General features: G+C 42.9%; 1 long non-coding RNA gene across 2 annotated transcripts in view; it reads right to left on the bottom strand.

Moving 5' to 3' along the window:
- Positions 1–21,381, bottom strand: part of LOC129392563 (uncharacterized) — a 149,632-nt gene that overhangs the window by 92,754 nt on the left and 35,497 nt on the right. Inside the window, exon 3 of one of the 2 annotated variants that reach the window (XR_008618686.1) lies at positions 553–855. The exons of the other annotated variant lie outside the window; for it this stretch is intronic. This is a non-coding gene — a long non-coding RNA (uncharacterized lncRNA). Of the gene's footprint in view, positions 1–552; positions 856–21,381 lie in introns of those variants that run through there. 2 annotated transcript variants of the gene reach the window in all.

Here is a 21,381-nt window from a genome sequence, read left to right as displayed (position 1 = left end):
CCGTCCCTATTCTTTTGTCTCTGTTTTTCCTTTTTTCTTTTGCCCTACCCAGGTACGTGGGGAGTTTCTTGCCTTTTGGGAAGTCTGAGGTCTTCTGCCAGCATTCCGTAGGTGTTCTGTAGGAGTTGTTCCACATGTAGATGTAATTTTGATGTATTTGTGGGAAGGACGGTGATCTCCACGTCTTACTCCTCTGCCATCTTGAAGGCGCACCCCTCCAGTCCATACCACAACTTCTTTATCCACTCATCTGTCAATGGACATTTAGGTTGCTTCCATGTCTTGGCTATCGTAAATAGTGCTGGTGTGAACATTGGGGTGCATGTATCTTTTCAAATTACTTTTCTCCAGATATAGGGAGCATCCCAAGATTGAATATTCAAAGAGACCCAGGAGGAAGCTGCAAGACTTCTTATGACCTAGGCTTAGAAGTCCCAGAATGTCATTTCTACAACATTCTATTGGTTAAGCAAGTCACTAAGGCCAGCCCAGATTTAAGGGAAAGTGGGGTAGACTCCATCTCTTGAGGAAAAGAATAAAATATGTGTGGACAGGACCACATCCAGTGGTGTTTTCTCGGGGGGTGTGTGAACTTATTATGATTTAAGGCAGCCTCTCTGCTAATAGGTGGGGTTGTGTTCCTGTCTTGCTAGTTGTTTGGCACAGGGTGTCCCGCACTGTAGCTTGCTGGACATTGAGTGGAGCAGGGTCTTAGCATTGAGATGGAGATCTCTGGGAGAGCTTTCGCCATTTGATATTACATGGGGCCGGGAGGTCTCTGGTGGATCAATGTCCTGAACTCGGCTCTCCCACCTCAGAGGCTCAGGCCTGACACCTGGTCAGAGCACCAAGACCCTGTCAGCCACACAGGTCAGAAGAAAAGGGAGAAAAAAAAGAAAGAAAGAAAGAAAAAATAAAATAAAGAAAGAAAGAAAGAAAAAAATAAAATAAAGTTATTAAAATAGAAAAAAAATATTTAAAAAAATTAAAAAGTAATAAAAAAAAGAAAGAGAGAAAGAAAGAAGAGAGCAACCAAACCAAAAAACAAATCCACCAATGATAACAAGTGCTAAAAACTATACTTAAAAAAAAAAAAGAAAAGGGACAGTCAGAACCCTAGGACAAATGGCAAAAGCAAAGCTATACAGACAAAATCACACAAAGAAGCATACACATACACACTCGTAAAAAGAGAAAAAGGAAAAAAAAAATATATATATATATATAATTTAAAAAGAGAGCAACCAAATCAATAAACAAATCTACCAATGATAATAAGCTCTAAATACTAAAATAAGATAAACATAAAACCAGAAACAAATTAGATGCATAAAGCAAACCCCAAGTCTACAGTTGTCCCCAAAGTCCACTGCCTCAGTTTTGGCATGATTCGTTGTCTGTTAGGTATTCCACAGATGTAGGGTACATCAAGTTGATTGTGGAGATTTAATCCGCTGCTCCTGAGGCTGCTGGGAGAAATTTCCCTTTCTCTTCTTTGTTCGCACAGCTCCTGGTGCGTTCTCCCGGGGAAGTTGTCCCTGGATCCCGGAACCCTGGCAGTGGCGGGCTGCACAGGCTCCCTGGAGGGGAGGTGTGGACAGTGACCTGGGCTTGCACACAGGATTCTTGGTGACTGCAGCAGCAGCCTTAGCGTTTCATGCCCGTCTCTGGGGTCCGTGCTGATAGCCGCGGCTCACACCCGTCTCGAGCTTGTTTAGGCGGTGCTCTGAATCCCCTCTCCTCATGCACCCTTGAAACAATGGTCTCTTGCCTCTTAGGCAGGTCCAGACTTTTTCCCAGACTCCCTCCGGCTAGCCGTGGTGCACTAGCCCCTTCAGCCTGTGTTCACGCAGCCAAACCCAGTCCTCTCCTTGGGGCCTGACCTCTGAAGCCCGAGCCTCAGCTCCCAGCCCCAACCCGTCCCAGCAGGTGAGCAGACAAGCCTCTCGGGCTGCTGAGTGCTGGTCGGCACCGATCCTCTGTGCGGGAATCTCTCCATTTTGCCCTCTGCACCCCTGTTGCTGTGCTCTCCTCCATGGCTCCGAAGCTTCCCCCCACACCCCCCATCCCCACCAGTGAAGGGGCTTCCTAGTGTGTGGAAACTATTCCTCCTTCACAACTCCCTCCCCAAAATGCAGGTGCCGTCCCTATTCTTTTGTCTCTGTTTTTCCTTTTTTCTTTTGCCCTACCCAGGTACGTGGGGAGTTTCTTGCCTTTTGGGAAGTCTGAGGTCTTCTGCCAGCATTCCGTAGGTGTTCTGTAGGAGTTGTTCCACATGTAGATGTAATTTTGATGTATTTGTGGGAAGGACGGTGATCTCCACGTCTTACTCCTCTGCCATCTTGAAGGCGCACCCCTCCAGTCCATACCACAACTTCTTTATCCACTCATCTGTCAATAGACATTTAGGTTGCTTCCATGTCTTGGCTATCGTAAATAGTGCTGGTGTGAACATTGGGGTGCATGTATCTTTTCAAATTACTTTTCTCCAGATATAGGGAGCATCCCAAGATTGAATATTCAAAGAGACCCAGGAGGAAGCTGCAAGACTTCTTATGACCTAGGCTTAGAAGTCCCAGAATGTCATTTCTACAACATTCTATTGGTTAAGCAAGTCACTAAGGCCAGCCCAGATTTAAGGGGAAGTGGGGTAGACTCCATCTCTTGAGGAAAAGAATAAAATATGTGTACAGGCAGGGAAGACTATCTACCCAACATGAATGACTGAGCACCACAGAGGCAGTCCCCTATTGAGAAACCTCTAATTAGCTGTGACTGCCAGGGTGCTGAGGACCAAATTCCTGGCCTTTGAGACCCTCTGCCTGAACCAATTTCCTTTTCCAGGCTCATCTTCCACCATTGTCAGCCACCCATCATTGCCTCAATCAACCTTGTGTTTTTCCACCTCCATGCTTTTGCTTATGACATTCCCTTTTCTGCAAAGGCCTTCCCCCATTTACTTCTTCCCAACCAAATCTTGCCCCCTAAGGCCCAGCTCAAATCCCTCCTGCCCCTGCTCAGACTACCCCAGGCTCAGATGATTTCAAACCACTCTGAACTCATCCCACACCACTGATTAGGCCCTTCCTGTGGGGCAGTTCATTGGGTAATATTCCATCTGACAGCACGGCCCCAGGAGAGAGAATGGATGACAAAGTACAGGCTTTTGCTCCTTATTCTCTGGTTTAATATTTCACGGCAAACATTTAGTTTTCTAATATAAACACAAATTTAAGATTTTAAGCAAGAGCTAATAGAAATTCATTAGAAAAATTGATAAGGGCTAGAATAATCTCCAAAGGTTCGTAAAGAAAAAAATAGTTTACTCTGGGAATACTAAAAGAAAAAAAACTCTCTAAATGGTATTAGTTTATGACTCAGTCCACTCTTAATATTTCACTGCTCAGCAGTGTGTGCCTTCCTCTGTTTTATTATTTTCATACTCCAGTGTTTTCTCTGAGACTGTTTAGCAAGAGCAGGGAATGGAATTGGGAGGGTCAGGAAACTTTGAGCACTGCACCAGGCACGCCTTGCAACCTGCACAAAATATTTGACAATTGAGCCATCAAGTCAAAAGTCATACTTAGCCCTGACCCTGGGCTCACCATCTTTTATGAACACGGAAAGAGGGGTCAGATATGAATCAGACCAAGTCCACTTCCCTCTCTAGGCTATTTCACAATGTATAGCCTTGAAAACTGCCAACCCAGAAGAGAAAATCTGCTCTTTTCCTGACTCTGTTTTTCACAATATAAGCTCTATAAATAGATTCTTCTGCTCTCTCAGCCTTTGTTCAACATTGGCTCCCTCAAGTTAAAAAACAAAAACAAACAAGAGACACAGGGGAGCAGCCTCCATGAGGAGGTCCTTCAAGCCTTCTTCTAGCTTTCAGATGGGAGTACACATTCCTAACTAGTGAGAAGATCAAGGCCTAGAGAAAAAGAAGTCCACAGCTGCCTCAGGATTAACAACCTGACTGAGAATGCATCCCTCCTTCTAACCAAAATCCCTCTTGGTGTTCTAGGATCAGTCTTCCAACCCCTTCATGAACTCCACAGAAGGGAAAGTGCCATGATAACTCATGGTACTTCTCCTATGTATCTACTGGAGAAAACAGACAGTAGATGAGACCGTCCCTGCCTCTGTAAGGTAGTGTGGGAGGTAACTGTAAACAGAGATGCCCCTGATATCTGTAAATGAGGCAGGCGGGTGTTGCCCCGGAAGGAGAATTAGCTAAAGAAATAATGATGAAAGGGGGTCCCTGAATATTTCCAGGTGGCTATATCTTAAGGAGGCATTCCTGCAGTGAATACTGTGAAAGGTATAATTTCTCCTGCTTTACTAATCCATCCCCATACAAGATGTCACCTGGTACATAAAACTACAAAGACAAACCCCCATGAAGCTCCAAATTAGGGAACAGGGAGAGGGTCTGTAGTGGATAAGCATATCTGGCTGTAAGTCAGAATTCCAACCTGTCTTCAACAATCTAAATCCTACCTACTGGTGTGGAAAGGGAGATAGCAGAGAGCCATCTTCTATTCTGGAGTAGAAATACTTCACTGTGAAAATGGACCAGCGCTTACTTTCAGGGCAGGGTTACAAGGCCACCCTGCCCTCATCCATTAACCTCCAAGCCCCAACCCCCTGGCACATGTTTACCGAGGTGGGAAGCTCGGGGGGGAGGGGTTGTTATGATGACCCAAGCAGCTGCCAGCTGAGTGCATGGCTATTACATGGTAGCTAGACTTTTACCCCTTGAGTTATGATGAAACAGATGGATAGAACTCACAGAATTCCCTAACCAACAAGTCCTCTCAGACAACTCTATCTGCAAAAATACTTCATATGCCAAAAAAGTACATTAATTGGGGCCAGAAGAGCCAAGTGATTTGCAAGCTACTGTATAAACAAAGTCACTTACGGCTCCTGACAACCGCATGGCTTTCTAACCCCTTTTAACCTCAGCCTCAGTGAAAACCTAACTTTTGAGCAAAAGCTTGAATTGAGGGAGCGAGCTACAGGGGTATATGAGTAAGGAGCTTTCCAGATAGAGGGAATGGCCAGGCTAAGGAATCACAAGTGGATTTCCCTTTCCCACATTCTGGAACTTCACCCCTATGAGCATGTCAAAGGCCAGGAGGAACCAAAGGCAGGGACACCAGAGCAGACCAATATTAGCAAGGGAGGCCCCAGAGTCCCCTTTAGATCTTTGTGGTGATGGCGAGAGAGGACCTAGTAGTTCCAGAGGTTTTGCCTCCTTCCCTTTTCACGCCCACTTCCTCCCTGAGTGAGCCCATCCAGCCCAGACCTCCCCATGGTCCCTACTCAAAGGTCCCACTTCTTGCTGGGCACCTCCAGATACGTTCCCACAAACATTTCATGCCCACATATCCCAAATGGACCTCAGCATCTTTCCCCAAAAACCTTTCCTTCTCCTCCTAAATTCAGAAGTCTACCCTATCACCCAAGCTGGAAACGTGCCTCTTCTCTCCCTCGTGGCCTATATCCAACAAGATGCACTGTCCTATTAATTTTATCTGCATAACATCTCCAGAATCTCTCCTCTTCTCTGTTTCCTCTGCTGTTATTTTGCTTCAGACATTGATCGCATCCTAACCATTCTCTAGCCTGTCCACAATGATCTTTCTAAAACCAAATCTGACCATGTCACTCCCTTGCCTAAACTTCTTCAATGGCTTTCCGTAGTACAAAGTCCTGACTCCTCACAATGACAAAGAAGTCCTCTAGGACGAGGCCTCAGCCTCATTTCTGACCATTCTCTCCTTAAACCCTGTGTCAGCCATCTGCACTGTACCACTGTGGTCCCTTGAACCTGCCATGCTCTCCATCAACTCCTGCCTTTGCATGTGCCTTTGCACCTGGAATACCTTTCCCATCCTTCTTTGTCTGGCTTATTCTCATTTATTCTCCAAGACTCAGCTGAGACATCACCTCCTGTGGGAGACTCTCCTCACCTCCCTGGGGTCTGTTAGTGCCCCCCGCCTTGTGCTCCATCATACTCTGTGAACTTCCCCATCATATACTCATAACCCTGAATTCTAAGGGTTCCTCTCTCTCTCTTTCTCTCTCTCTCTCTCTCACTAATCTTTGAACTTATTTAAGGCAAGAGCTGTTTATCCCTCTTTGTCAAACAAATGAGAACCATCCCAGAGCCAGATTTAAAAAGAAAGAAAGAAAAAAAAACAATGGATGGATTCTCAGCTCACAGGAGGAACCAGGATTTTGGTTGGTATGGGGACCAGAAGCAACTGCTCGACCTTCAAGTTTGAGAAGTTATACTAGAAATACAGACGGGAGTCCCAAGGCACATCAATTCTGGGGAATGGGATTTGGGCAGGAGACCGGAGCTTCAGCTTCGAATAAGAGACCTGGGGCCTTTGTATTAAGATGTATGAGAATGAGTGTGAACAGCTTTTCATTAAAGGTACAGAGTATCACAGAAAAGATGGGCAGTAGAGATATTACAAGTCCTAGATAAACAGGAGAAAATAACATCTAAAATGTTAATTTGGCTATTTAAAAATATCTTCATTTATGGGAAGTGCTGTCTCCAGTGGAATACAAAATCATTTTTTTAATCACTGAACATGTATCAGATTAATTGGGTTGTAATTTAATTAAAGCAGCAAAATCTATATATGCAGGTGGATCTTTACTGTTTACTGCATAAGCCAAGAAGTTTTCTACTCAAAATTTTCAAAAATCAGACGTAAGATGTAATGCTCAAGAAGTAGAGGAAAGCTGGGAGTTCCCTGGTGGCTAGTGATTAGGATTCTGGGCTTTCACTGCATGGCCTGGGTTTACTCCCCTGGTCAGGGAACTGAGATCCCACATAACATGTGGCCAAAAAAAGAAAAAAAGAAGAAGAAGAAGAAGTAGTAGAGGAAAGCTGACCCCTTGGTTACACAGGGGGAGGACCCATGACTGTCTTCACAAAATGCAAGTGTCTTAGTCATATACCAACCCTGGCTGAATTGTACACCTTTTCTTACATCTTACCTCTTACATCCTTTCTTTATAACCTCACCTGACCCAAGCCACCTCCAGTCCCATCTCCCAGTTATTACTTATAAGTTAAACCAAACCGAAATGTGACCTGAATCAAGGTTCTACAGTGTTTTAGATAAGCAAAGCAGAGAACCAGATAGAAATGTTATAAAACTTAAAGTTACATTTCTATTTCAAAAGAAAAATTTTAAGACAAACCCTTTCCCTTTGTGAAATAAGTTGCTGAAACTTGAACAGTATGGCAGCAAGGCAAATACACTTCCAAACACCAGTCAATTTGAATGAAGATTTCTTTTGGAAACACATTCTAAGAAGTCAACTTCACACGAAAAAAAAAAAAAGATTTCTTTTGGGGGCTCATGAGGGATGAGTGGAAGTATTTACTGCAAGGAATAGAAATGTAATCTTAATCTAATTAATAAACTTTCTCATCAGCTTTCCTTGCACAGCTATTGGTAGGTTTTCTGTCTTCAAAATAAAGAACATCTTCCAGATGGATGCCCAGTTGGAAGCGAACCTACCGGACACAGGGACATGTACGCTGTCCTTTGACGCTCATATGCCATGGGACACAGCTTTCCTCACTTTCCCCAGTAATGAAGATGGATCTGAAGTGAGCCACTGTCATGCTCCTCATGCTTCCTGGGATCAAGTGGGCTTTGAGGTTCAATTTATGACCCTGAAACAGAGGCTTTTTCTATGTGTGAACTAACCAGCTAATGTGGGGATTAAATGCATGTATTCAATTTATGGATACTAGAAAATTAAGCCTATATTTAGCAGCATGCTATAGATCACACCAGCCTGACAGTACAAGTATTCCTAAACCAATTAACTATTCCACAACTATCTATTACTGAGCATCTACTGTGTTCCAGGCACTGTGCTAAATTCTTCACCCGATAGTGATGTTTAGTATATCCAAAAGCACAAATTAGATTCCTTAAAGAACTTTAAGATTCAGTTCAGACTTCCATGCTCCAGGAGACCATCCCTGACCCTCCCAGGCTAGGGGAGGCATCCTTCTTCTGAATTGCCTGTGTGCATATTTCTATCATTGGGCTGACCTCATTGTTTTATAGCTCTCTTTGTGTGTCTGTCTCTAGACACAAACATGAAATCCATGAGGGCAGGACACTCTGCTGGCAAATCTTCATAGCTGCACCTGGCACAGAGCTACTGTGTAGTAAGTAGTTAGTGTATTTTGGTTAAAGATATGAAAAAATAGCAAATGAATGGAGAAAACCACACCCATAGAGTAGGACTTAAGTCAAACTGCAAAACGAAGGACTTTTCAGACTATGGCAGTGATTCTCAAACAGGTCCAGGCAGTACTGCCCCTACAATCTGTGATGCTCATTCCTTCCTTCCTCTGTTTATTTAAGAACTACCTGTGTCAAGAACTGTGCTAAGTATGCATTGATAAATAAAAGATGGAGTACCTGGCCCTGGGGAACGTATGCGCTGGCAGTGCTCTTGGAACAGCACCAATCCATGCCTGCCCTTTGGGGAATGCCATGTCTCCATCTAATTCTATCATATTCTAGGAAAATAATTCTTGCAGAAAATAATGGTATTTTACATACAGGCAATATAATATTACTATCGTGAAAGCATATCATGAAAAAAATTAGTAAACCACGCCTAATAAGCTGGTTTTGTATTTTTTCATTAAATTTAATTTATTAGATGTTCATATTTACTGTTAGATAAATAGCAACAAGTACCAAAGAATTAACATAAAGTTATGGACAGCAAACTTTCATTTAAGAGAACTTAATCCATTTTCTGTGACCTGATAGATTACCATCACAGTTTGACTATAGTGGAAAAATACCACTGTTCTGTACACAAATTACTTCTGCAGATTGCTTTTGAGTGGTTGAAGTTAGAGGTTAAGGTATATACATACTCAAGTGTTAAAGGGTGACACCTACAGGCAGGATAACATACTGCAGCTCAGATCTACTAGATATTAAAGAATACACCAAAGGAATCACAACAGAAACAACAGTGTTAGTTTGGGAGTTTTTTGTTCCCCAACATCCAAATCCTCTTCCTATTTGGGTGAAATCCTCCAATGTAAGAGGCCCCAACTTCCATTATAGAAGCTAAACTGTATAGACCCTCCTCTCCCTAACCTGGACCTCAGTCAGCCCATTAGACAAGATCACCAGTGATTTTGAATCTTAAGAAAGAGATGTCAGGAAGAAGGGATGAGGAGATTAGGATTGCAACAGTGGCAGAATCCAGCAGTGGTACCTGGGTCCAGCAACAGGTACAGAATTTCCTGATCAGATGATTTCTGCTGCCTGGCCTCCCTTAGTTCCTGTCTATTGACAGCATCTGCTTTTCTAAACTCTTGTGTCAATTCTGTGAACTGGCCAACATCTTTCCAATAAGTTCTTTTTCCATTTAAGGTAGCCAGAGTAAGTTTCTACCGCTTAGAATCAAGAATCTTAGCTGATGCACTAAATAACATTTATTGAGTGCCTTTTATGTGTCAGGCATCGTGCTAAGTCCTACACATGCAATATCTCATTTAGTCCTGCCCCAGTAAAATCCTATGAGGTAAGAATAGAGCAGGAAATAAAAGCAAAAAGACTAATTAACTTGCCCAAGTCATACAACTAGTTTGGCAGAACCAGGATACAAAATCATCCAGTTTAACACTAGAATTAATTCTCTTAATCATTTCACTACCTCACAAAAAATATTCTGGGGCTTTTGAAAGTATAAAATTGGAAGATAAGACTTGAGACATAGTCCTACAGTCTGTGGGCATTGTGAGCTAATAAATTACAGAGAGAAGTCTTGCAACGGTATAAGGAAAATAGAATATTAAATTGAGATTGGAGACAATTTTACCATGCAGTTGATGAAGCTTAAATGCTCTTCCCTTGCAAGGTGCTCTTTCCAAAACTCTAAATTTAATTTTTTATTTTCAAATTTTTCTTCTTTTTCTTAAAGAAGGCCCTTCAAAATGGTAAAGCTTCAGACTCCACAAAACCTGGATCCATCCCTGGATGAGATCATGAATTTATCAAATTAGAGACTCATTTTCTAGCTTCAGATTTGGAGATCAAGCAGAGAATCAGAGACCTACAGAATGTGGATAACAGCATAACCTTCAAGGCCACTCCTGCTCTGCTGTGCCCAAGGGGAGAAAAAGGGAGAGTTAGGAGTTATTCCTCATCACTCCATTTAGGGTCAGTTCAGCACACTCAGGGACCCATGGGTCCCCAAAAAGCTGGCTTCCTTCTCATCCAGCATCTGTGCACCCAGCAGGTGCAACAGCAGCAGCCAGGACTGGATGTGAGTCCCCCTGTCTCAGGCACAGAGAGTCATCAGGACCCCCTTCTTATGGAACTGGCTGGATGGGGTCCTGACTCTCAAAAGGAAGGGACAGAGAGCCAAGTCTCATCGGGGAGACTAGGAGAATCCTATCTTTCTTTAAAATTTCGATATTTTGTTCACCATGGACTTCTGCATTAATTTTTATTTTTCAAATTGCATTAAAATAGTATTTACCTTGACTACTGAGTTTTTTGGGGTCCCTTAAATTTTTCACCCAAGGTGAGTGCCTTACTCACCTTACCCTTATCCAGGCACTGACTCGGCACATAGAGAATCACCAGACATGCAAAGGCTGGGGTTTCCCCTAAAATAGCAATAATTCATCCAGTCATTCTTCTGTATTTCCAACATAGCATTGCCACCTAAATCAAAACCATTTTATTGTAATCCAGATGCATCATCCATCTTTATATCTGAATCTTATGAGCCTTTAATTACTTTAAGGGATAAGCAAAAAAAACAAATCTCATTACTAAGTAATATTGTTTGGAAGGTTCTTGGCCTTAGGGCAGGATTATCCAACCAAGACAAACAATGGTTAGGCCAGTGGTTCTTTGCCCTGGCTGGACATTAAAATCAGTTGGCGAGCTTTTTAAAAATGCCAGTGCCAGAGTCCTACTTCTGGAAATTCTGATTTTATTAGCATAAAGTGATGCCCAGGCAGGCTTTTTTAAAGAACTTTATGGAGGTACAATTTACATACCATAAAATTCACCCACTATAAGTTCAGTGATTTTTTTTTAGTAAATATATACAGTTGTGTATATATTTATATATATATACAACCATCACTACAGTCTGGTGTGGAACCTTCTCTTCACCCCAAAAAGCTCCCCAGTGCCAGTTTATAGTCAGACCCTGTTCTCACCCCAGCCCCAGGCACCACTGGTCTGCTTCCAGTCTCTAAACTTCAAGCACCCGTATTTTTTAAAAGCTTCCAAGTGATTCTTGTGCAGACACAGTTAAGAACTACCATTCCAGACACCAAAGAGCTAAATTCTCTCCTTCGTCCTGCCTAAAAATATTTAGACAGTTTCTGTTAGAATTTATCCCTATTGAAAAATCTCTAATTTCATATCAAAAAATCTTGGTGAAATAGAATAAGTTTTGTGACCGTCTGTAATCAACTTTCCTAAAATATCACTAAGTAAAAAAATGCCTGTACATATATCTACACCCCTAATAAGTATGAAATGCCACATTTCTACACAGGCCTAGGATACAGAATTTTTTTGTTTTGTGGTAAAATTAAAAGCCCACTGTGCTATCTTCAAAGTCATATTCATTGCCTAAAAAAATGAACAAAGGAACATTTACCTCAGACTGAAAAATTATGAGGATTACAAAACGACTGTCCTTAGATGTTCAAAGATTCTTCAGGGGAAAGGTTTTAGAGAAGAACAAAGTACCTTTATTAGTATGTTGCACAAACATAAATATGATATCACACTAGTGCAGGAAAATTCTAGAAAAAAGTCACTGGCAAGTTATCATGTGGAGCTGATGTCCTTCTGTCATTTTAGGCATGCAGGGCAAGCAAGCACTTGTAAAGGGGTGAGCCTGAGGAACAGGAATGAACTTGACAGAATTCACAGAAATGCCAGCCCCAGAGGGCTATAAATGTGAGTAAACCACAGCCAGAGGCTGCTGGATGAGTCAATGCTTTTTCAACGCAAGCAGTTCTTCTGCCTTCGTGGGCCAGGACAGTGAAACGCAGACAGCAGCAGCTGTCAACACAGCCAGTACGTGGGAAATGTTATGGGGTGCAGCTGGAACGTGACCCCACCCATACCGCTCCCTAAAGTTGCAAAGCTTTAAAACAGTGTCCTCAGCCAAGGAGGTGCTGTCTCCAGTTAGGCCACAGAAGTTCTCCAGCAACAAGGTTGCCAAGAGTCAGGAGGGCAGTTTCTGAGCAAGCGGCCCTTAACTATGGATAAAGAAAGTTTGGATTTTAGTCAAGTGGATGGCCTCATAACATGCTTTCCCTGTATTTAGATTTTTAATTCCTAACACCTATTAAGATACTGGGAGGCAAATATTAAGCTATTTCCTCCTGTGATTATCAATACTGAATTCTTAGTCCACAAGAAAACCTCAAATGACTTTGAAAAATATCACCTGAGAAGATTGGATAAAGAAAGCTGATGTGTTCCAGCCTACCCCTCCCTCTCCAAATCATTAGAAATGGCAGAAAATAATTTTAAATAAATGAATTAGAAAATTGATGGTAAGCAAAGAAAGGCAGCCTCCGGGGGCCAGTAATAATGAGCCCTCCCTGAAAGACAAAGGACAGATGGAATCAGATTCATGAACCTAAAACAGACACGAGGGGACCGTGGTGACGATGGCTCCAGGAGACCCTAAATTAGAGGGAGAAGATATTGGGGGCCTGTGTGGATGAGGGGTTCTGGGCCACCATCAGAACTGGAGGAGCAGGGACTTCCCTGGCGGTCCAGTGGTTAAGACTCCGTCCTTCCAATGCAGGGGGTGCAGGTTCCATCCCTGGTCGGAGAACTAAGATCCCACATACCGCGGAGTTCAGCCAAAAAAAAAACTGGAGGAGCAGCCAAGCAGGTGGTTACACACACACACACACACACACACCCCAAACTTGTAGGAGCAGCAAGCCCAAGGGGCATGTTTTGTGCCAGAGAATCAAGGCGGTGCTTCTAGTAGTTGGCCTCACCCAGGAGGAGTGCAAGTGTTTTGGCGAGAAGACTTTAGTGAGTCACCCTGCCCAGCCCCACGTCCTGCTCCTGCCCTACCACCAGAGGACAGCACATTCTCAGACACAACACCTGGGCCTCTCAATGGCCCAGATACACAATACACAATCACAAACCACCAAATATTTGAAGAAAACCCTTCCTGTGACAGACGCATCAGTTACAAGAGAACTAACTGCCCCACCTCCCCCCAAAAAACAGTCTTTAAAAACCCAGTAGATGAGCTGAACAGCAGAATGGACACAGCAGAAGGCAGACTTAGAAAGCTGACGGGTGGAATAGAGAAATTCTCCCAGAAATGAAAAGGATAAGAGAGGCATGAAGGATACATCCAGAAGAGAGAGAATCTAAGAAAGGAACCCCTCAAAAAACGATAGAAGAACACTTCCCAGAGCTGCAAGATTATCTTGCAGATAAAATTAGGACTACTTTTATTTACTTTACACTTTTTTGTGTTTTTCTAATCTTCTTCAGTGAGCCTTGTATAGTCAGGCCACTCAAGATGGCTGTTCTCTTACACTCCGTACATCCCCTGCTTGACTAGTCCCTGCTTCACCTGCACCTTACTCATATGGCTAGCCAATCCTCTTAATTATAGGGCTTCATCAGTAATTGTCTACATGCCCTGGTAACCAATGAGCCAACCTGATGTCAATTCCCTCTATTAGTGGTAGCCTCCATCCCCCCGCCAGTAGTAAAGACTGCTGCCATGTCCTGCCTGATGTCTGCTGCACACAGTGGGGTGTTGCTTCAGTACTTTGCTTCAGACGTGTAAGATCCCCTATCCAACAAACCACTGATGCCTCTGTCACTGTCTCCGGGGGGGGGGCTCTTTCTTCGGTCTCACAGCTGGGCAATTACAAGGTTCGCAGGCCTGCAGGGTGTAGCCCAACAAGCACACAATTTATTCAGAGGAAAAAATTTTTAACTACGTATAAGGTCTGAAAAGAATAAATAAAAGAAAAATCCCTAAACCACATGACAGGCTTCCTAAGGGAAATGAAGAAGGTAAACTCAATCAGAATTTCTCTAAGAGATCACTCATAAGTGAAAATTGGTCATCAAATAGAAATCACAGAAATTTTGCTAGAAGTCTTTGAAAACAGGAGAAATGCTGATCTTTTCCACTTAAAAATTGGAAATGGATTCTTCTGTAGCTTCGAGACTTACCATCCTAACTATATGTCAGAACTAGAGGTGGCCTTGTGGGGCCTTGAAAATGCACACTAAGAGACTGAACTGTCTTCATAAGGCAATAAAAAGCCAAAGATGGCTTTTGTGGCATATTTTAGGCAGAACTGCCATCATCCAGGGAGGAGAAGGAGGTGGTGTCCCAAAACAGAAAACCTAAGGAGTAAATGTCTGCTTAGCAAAGGCCTCAAGGATTGCCATTTACATCTGTGTCAAGAAATAAAACAAACAGAACCTCTTTTCAGAGCACAATCCTGTGCCCCAAACCAGCACCCACGTGAGCCTCTGAGATCTTTGTGCTGCGGCCACCCTAGGGAGGTAGTGCCATTGTCCTTGTCCTTGCAGGTTCCTCATGTTGGAGAGATGCTCAGGAGGGTTTCCAGGGTGCAAAAATATATCATAGCAAGATGCAAAGTGTGCCCAACCCCTTGCATGGCAAGATGCTATTTCCTGGGGTCTTTTTACATTTATTTTTTCTCGTTTTCCTCTGACTTTAGAATTTACAAAACAACTTAGACTTACATACAACCTGTCCCCATGCAGTTACTTCCCCTAGGATCCAACAGTTTTAAGGTCTGCTAGGGGACTAAAGAGGGGAAGCAGGGAGTTTCCATTTTAAAATATAAATGTATATTTTTAAAATGTTAAAGCATCACCAGAACTCAAACATCAACAAAGGGAACAAATAGAGGGACCCAAAAAAAGATGCCAGTGATTTAATTGTAAAACTAAGTCCAGGGGGCCTCTCTGGTGGCGCAGTGGTTGAGAGTCCGCCTGACGATGCAGGGGACACGGATTCGTGCCCCGGTCCGGGAAGATCCCACATGCCGCGGAGCGGCTAGGCCCGTGAGCCATGGCCGCTGAGCCTGCGCGTCCGGAGCCTGTGCTCCGCAACGCGACAGGCCACAACAGTGAGAGGCCCGCGTATCGCAAAAAAAAAAAAAAAACTAAGTCCAAGTCTTTGCAGCAGATCCTGAATCAGACAGATTCATATTTTCAACAGATGTATTGAGTACCTACTATGTGCCAGGCATCATGCTAGTTGCTAAGAATGCAGTGCCTTCTGAGCCTTGAGGGGGAAAGTGGGACAGTCTGGTATGGAAGAGACAAAGCTTACCTATCCCAGCACCTCCAAAACAAGGCCTCCAGGAATGTCAGGGGTCCAGTGAGGGAGACAGACAATGGGCAGTTGGCCCATGCGGCAAAGGTGAGGGACCCTTCCCACTGGGATGACCAGAGACACCTTCATAGTGGCATCAGAGGTGAGTCTAGAAGTATAAGAGTTTCAATAGGCAAAGCCATATGGGAGGGCAATGAAAGGCAGAGAGAGATGTCTGAGAGAAAAAGAGAAGAACGAGACACCTTCTGGTCTTAAAATTGTAGTTCCAAGGTCACTGCAACTCTGTAGCCATTCATCTGACCAGGAGACTCCAGGAGCTAGGGCCTTTGTGAATGAAAGGAAGCCTTTCCTTTGACATGGATGCTGAAGGAGGTGAGCAGGAAGGGGAACGGGGGAGGAACACCGGGAGGCAGAGGTTGGAGACAAGAAGGACCAAAGGCCTTTTCTTAGTCAGAAAAGTGAGTTGAGGACGGCTCCTTTGCTCATTTGCCTCAGAGCTGTCCTCTCAACCTATGCCGGTCACAGTCCCTCCAACCCAGACTGCCTTTTAGGACAGTCTTGGTGACTCAGTGGCAAGAAACAGACACTGGGGGAATCACATCTGATACGAGCATTTCCAAACCAGATGTAAATTAATTTCCTGTGATCAATCATAACCAGGAATGTGTGCTGACATTTGCAAGTAGACAAAGGAGCCCACTCAGGAGGCTGGAGAAGACAAGCTACCCAGTAATCCTGTGAAATTAGTACGGTCCCCTTGTGTGTGGCTACAAGCTAGAGAGGAAGTCATTACACCCTTGCAATTTTCTCAAACACCTGCCAATCCACTCAACAAATGGGCCTCCTTACTGTCCAACCACAGGGAGGGCAGTAGGTGGGGCAGTAATAGGACCAGATTCTAGCTCTAACTCAGCTCTGGAGGAATCTTGCTCCCTCTGGGAAATCCCTGATGGCATCACTGCTTCTGCTGCATCTACCACCCAGCTCCAAGCTACAGGCCCTCCAGCCAGACCAGGTTTCCTGCAGGCAGAAGAGACCAAAGAGAAATACTTTGTAAAGCACCTTAAAATCCTGTAATGAGGGGATGAGTTACACATCCATACTATGGAAAATTGTGCAATTGTTAAAGAAAATGAAGCTTTGTCTATATCAACAAAGGAAGATGTCCAGGATAGGGCACTAAGTGGAGAATGCAAGCTGCAGTGCAGACGTATAGAATCATTCCATGTGTTTATATAAAATGTTAAAAAATACATATATTCTTGCAAGTACATGGAAAGTTTCTGTAATATTATAAAATAAACTATTCTATATCTGGAAGTAGGAGAGAGAGAGGGAGCTTCACTTTTATATCCTTTTGGCTGTTTATATAATTTTTAAAAGTTTGAAAGCCTTCTCTAAATGATATGATAAGAGGCCAAGAAAAACTATTATAAATATGATGTCTCTATGCTAACTGAAGGTAAGAAAAATTATCTTCTTACTTGTACCTCTCTAGCCTGATACACATTTCTGTATTAATACCACAGCTTTGCCAGGCTTACTATGGTGCTGCTTCTGTTCAGTGGAGCTTAAGCTTTATAGTGAAATCAAATTAAATGTGAGTGTATGTACAAGGTGTATTTTCAGAGAGAGATATAAAAATGTCTAAACACTGAACAAATCTATAGCTAATACACTCACACTTCATGCAAAGGCTTTTCTAGTGTTGGTTTGGCCTGCTTAGCATCCCTTTGCTCTTTGTCTGGAACAGCAGAATTACCCTCACCTGACTCCATGGGATCCTGGGAGGGTTGTCTGTCATGGTGCCACAATCCCCACACCCCCCCCTCAAAGAGATGGGCTCACAACCCTGGCTTGCCCATCACAGTACCCCATTCTCCTAGCCACAATTATTTGTCCAGTGATAGGCAAATGTCTTAAACTGGACCAATCAGAATCTTCCCTAAGATTTGACATGTAGGCACTAGAAGAGAAATGTTGCCTCTCTTACTCTAGGATCTTGAGCTTAAGACCATGAAGGCTTGAATAAACCCAGGCAGAGGTAAACAGAGTTGAAAAAGTGAGAGTGAAGGACAGAGCTGATGGCATCACCTCAATTTCTGGATTCAGTTACATTTGAAGTCACGATTACCCCCTTGGCCTTCCCATTTGTAAGAATCAATAAATTTATCCTTGTGGCTTGAGCTGGATTTTGTTGGTTTTCTCCCTTGCAACCTAAAGGGTCCTAACTAATTAACATCTCCACTTCTTCACTGGAGGTTTAACAACCCACTCCATGATTGGGACTATCAGCCACATTCAAGATCCAAAATTATTGTCTATATTCTAATATTCTGAATGTCATTGTTAGGTAGGATATCCTATTTGTTCTTCAGGAAAAGGAGGTACAAAGAACTTTCTATACGGAATTTCCCCCAAGGTCATACAATTCATCAGAAGCCAAGTCCAAAGCAAAAAACAATTTCCCAGACCTTTTCTTTAAAAAAAAAAAAATTAAAAAAAAAACCTTTATTCTATGTCAAAAGCGAAGGAGAGAACTATCTGCATAATCCACAAAGGGAAGGGAACGAGAGATGCAGTCTTGATGATGTCTTAATTCAGGAACAGTAAGGACCAAAACAAACCAACCTCAAATTCCCCAAATTCTCAGCCAGCTGAGCTTTATCAGACTAATCTTGCTGATTTCTTGTCCAAAAAGATTCTCCACAACTGTGAAAGCATCTAAAATCCAAGTAAATTGTTTTTAACTATACTTACCTTCGAGTCAATTAGGTAAAAGATTTCAAGGTTTTCAGAATGTTCATCTAAAGCATTATTTTATAGTATAAATGAAAGTCATAACAATGGGAGTTCACAATAAGTTCTTCTTTCCTTCTCAATGAGAAGCAAAATAAAAGCCTGATGAGTAACCGAGGCAAAAACGCAGTATAAAATTGGTCAAACTCTTTGGAGCAGGAAAATGGTAGACAAGAAAGGAAATTCATAAAGGAACTTTTTCAGTGCAAATGGTAGAGCAGAAAGAGAAGGTGAGAAGCCTGTATGTGGAGTTGAGATTTCTCGAGAAGCCAAGCATTTAGCACAGCCAGGATTCTACAGAAGTATGCCCTATTCAGAAATTCTGTAATCACAATCACTAAAGGCCAGTTCACCAAAAAAATTTTCATTAAAGAAAGAATGTACAATTCAGATAATGGACAAGAGAAAATCTAATACAAAACCTGCATCACCTCATGCAGCTGAGGAGTGAGTCCAGGACTCACATAACATCTCTGAGCCTCAACTTCCTCACTTGTAAATGAAGGGGCTAAACCAGATGGTCTCCGACATCTTTTCTAGATGCACAAATGATACCACTTATAGTTTCTCACTCTGAGCCTCAGAGATGTTATATATTAAAAAATGGAAATTTCAATTTTTAGTCTGTCAGGCAAGCACTGAAATATGAAAACTATAAGGAACTGGATCGTTGACTTGCTTCTTCCTTTATGTGCAGAAAGCATGACTACGTCCCAAAAGGATATTAAAGGAAGGCACAGAATCTATAGAGGTCCTGGCACATTATAGCCAGAGATTAACTGATCACGCGAAAAAAGGTAGTTAGGGACAGGAAGGCTCCATCCTGAAACTAAATCCATATTCTCCCTTCTTTGCAGTACATTTTACACTTACAGAATTGGCGAAATAAGAAGAAAAGAAAAAGAGGGAAATGCATATTATCACATTTTGCTCAAAACAGTGAAAAATTAGAAATTCCCTAACATCCTGAAACTAGGATTAAACACATTATCTTACTTATATAATAAAAAATAATTCAATAATTAAAAATCATGCTTAGAAGAATACTTAATACCCTGAGAAAATTCCCATAGAATATTGCTATAATTTTAAAAGTAGGTTACAAAATATAAACAGTATAAATGATATGTATATACATATCGTTGTTTATCTCGAAGTGGTAGAATTATCAATGATTTATCTTCTCTTCCTTATATCATTGTACATTTCCAAATTTCCTACAATGAACATAATCTTTGTAAACAGGTAGAAAATGTGGTTTTGGTTTTTTTTTTTTTTTGCGGTACGCGGGCCTCTCACTGTTGTGGCCTCTCCCGTTGCGGAGCACAGGCTCCGGACGCGCAGGCTCAGCGGCCATGGCTCACGGGCCCAGCTCCTCCGCGGCATGTGGGATCTTCCCAGCCCGGGGCACGAACCCGTGTCCCCTGCATCGGCAGACGGACTCTCAATCACTGCGCCACCAGGGAAACCCCAAAATGTTTTTTTAAAGGCAAACTACTTGTTTGACTTCATATATTTGCCTTATGGAAAAACTAATATTCCCTCCCTTCTGTTTTAGCACCCAGGAGGCTCTTCATGTACCTGGGTCTCTTTGCAGAGATTGAAAGACTAAAAGCTGGGGACATGTGAATGCAATATTTGGGTCAGGAAGGTCTTTTTAAACAAAGCAGAAAACCCAGCAGCTATAAAGTTAAAGACTGATAAATTTGACTCTATAAATATGAAAATTTATGAAAGGTAAATGACGTCAAAAGACTGAATAGATGTAAGAGCCAAAAGTCTAACTTCTTTAATGTATAAAAAGCATTTGCAATCCATAAGAAAGAGTCCAACAATCCAATAGAAGCAGGAAAAGGAGAGGAACCATCTACTCATAGAATTCAAATTGCTTTATTCATGTGAAAAAGAATAAACCTCACTCAAAATTTAAAGAATGCAAATTAAAACAATGACATGCTATTTTTTAAAAATAAATTATTTATTTATTTATTTTTGGTTGCATTGGGTCTTCGTCGCTGCACGCGGGCTTTCTCTAGTTGCGGCGAGTGGGGGCTACTCTTCGTTGTGGTGCGCGGGCTTCTCGTTGCGGTGGCTTCTCTTGTTGCGGAGCACGGGCTCTAGGGGCACGGACTTCAGTAGTTGCAGCACACAGGCTCAGTAGTTGTGGCCTACGAGCTCTAGAGCGCAGGCTCAGTTAATTGTGGCACACAGGCTTTGTTGCTCTGCAACGAAGGAGCGGGATCTTCCCGGACCAGAGCTCGAACCCATGTCCCCTGCATTGGCAGGCGGATTCTCAACCACTGCGTCCCAACCCCAATGACATGCTAATTTTCAATCTTTCACGTTGGCAAATAGTATTTTAAAAGCTCAGTAAACTTATTGTTAACAAAGTGGGGGATGGGGAGTAGTCACTGAGGAGAGTATGACTTGGTGCTACCTTTTTGTGTGTGTGTGTGTGTGTGTGTGTGTGTGTGTGTGTGTGTGTCTGCGCCACCAGGGAAGCCCCTGGTGCTACCTTTAATTGGCAAGATATATAAAATTAAAAATGCAAATATTCTTCATCAAGACAACTCCACTTCTAGGAATTTATCGTACACAGTTGCACATGTACTCCAAACACGTACACACAAATGTTCACTGAATTGTTTGCAAGAGCAAAAGACCGGAAACAACCTCGATATCCTTTAGTGGAAGGCTGATTGAATAATTATGGTGTGCTGCATACCAGAACCCCAGGCAGCCATTCTAAATGAATGCCCGGGATCCACCTGTGCTGATGTTAGGCTATCTCCAGGACGTATTATAAAGGGAGAAGAGAAGGGGTGCACAGTTCTTGGGTACAGAGGATGTTTCAAAGGAGATATCCATATACTTGTGTTCTGGAATAAATCAAAAGAAAGTATTAGCAGTGGCTGCCTCTGAGAAGGGGGCTTGGGGCCATATAAAAGGGCGGAGAGGCTTCTGTACTGCTTGAAGTTTCTACCATATGTATTTATTATTTTTCCATTTTAAAAACTAGCTAATTGGGCTTCCCTGGTGGCGCAGTGGTTGCGCGTCCGCCTGCCGATGCAGGGGAACCGGGTTCGCGCCCCCGTCTGGGAGGATCCCACATGCCGCGGAGCGGCTGGGCCCGTGAGCCATGGCCGCTGAGCCTGC

Source organism: Physeter macrocephalus, chromosome 2 (assembly GCF_002837175.3).
Source record: "Physeter macrocephalus isolate SW-GA chromosome 2, ASM283717v5, whole genome shotgun sequence".
NCBI lineage: Eukaryota > Metazoa > Chordata > Mammalia > Artiodactyla > Physeteridae > Physeter > Physeter macrocephalus.
Note: the sequence above shows the minus strand (reverse complement) of the source record. Positions and strands in the feature narration are given on the sequence as shown.